The sequence below is a fragment of the Trifolium pratense genome, linkage group LG1 (genome assembly GCF_020283565.1).
Source record: "Trifolium pratense cultivar HEN17-A07 linkage group LG1, ARS_RC_1.1, whole genome shotgun sequence".
NCBI classification, from domain to species: domain Eukaryota; kingdom Viridiplantae; phylum Streptophyta; class Magnoliopsida; order Fabales; family Fabaceae; genus Trifolium; species Trifolium pratense.
Genome location: NC_060059.1, coordinates 25049417 through 25050315, shown reverse-complemented (window position 1 = coordinate 25050315; position 899 = coordinate 25049417).

Below are 899 nucleotides of genomic sequence, written 5' to 3'. Positions count from 1 at the left end.
AGCATCTTCCCGCGTCTCAATCCGATATTTGTAACTCCAGTTATGACCTGCGGACCGGAAGGGTGTCAAAGTGCTATTTATTCATAAATTAAGTGCGAAAATAAAATAGAGTTAGAAATAAACTTAAATATAAAAACACCTTAAAATAGTGAAAATAGTAAATTAAACCATAGGAATACACTAGTACAATAGTAGAAGAATGTGCATTAAAATGCACTGATCAAATTCCCCCACACTTGAACTTTTGCACTCCGAGCAAAACTCAAATGAAAAACTTAAAAACAAATCACAAGCAGTCAACATATTCCAGGTTTCAAGCTTCAAACCTTGGGTCAAAATTCAAAGATTGGCACAATTCTTATCTATCAACTTTCAATAATAATCTTGCGTGTGTGTGTGTACTGTCTCCCACTGTCAACCAAAGTAATGTCAAGATCCCTCTCTGAAACTACCATTCTAGATGCTAAGCTGTCATTCTTTTCCTATAATTTCAGATTTAACCAGAATTTCAGACTAGGGGGGGGCTATTTCTTTTCAAGAGATCCAAAGCTTTTCAACATCAACTCAGGGGCAACTACTTTCAAGCTTTATTATTGTTTATTATTTTTTGAAAAGAATTATTGTTTATTATTATTTATTGTTTTTAAGCTTTAGGTACTACTCCACCTTTTCACCTGACGGGATCTTACTTGTAATAAGTCCAACCTGTTACTCAGAGTAGAGCATCCTACACAGCACTTGTTCCTCCAGAAAACTGTTTTTTTACGAAAACTGATTATTAGGGCACGTAAAAGCCAGAAAACACGGGAAAGCAAGGCTAGAACGCAACCACACAGAAACTGAGTCTAATATTAGCTAAAATCAATTGAGAGTCCCCGGCAACGGCGCCAATTTAATCA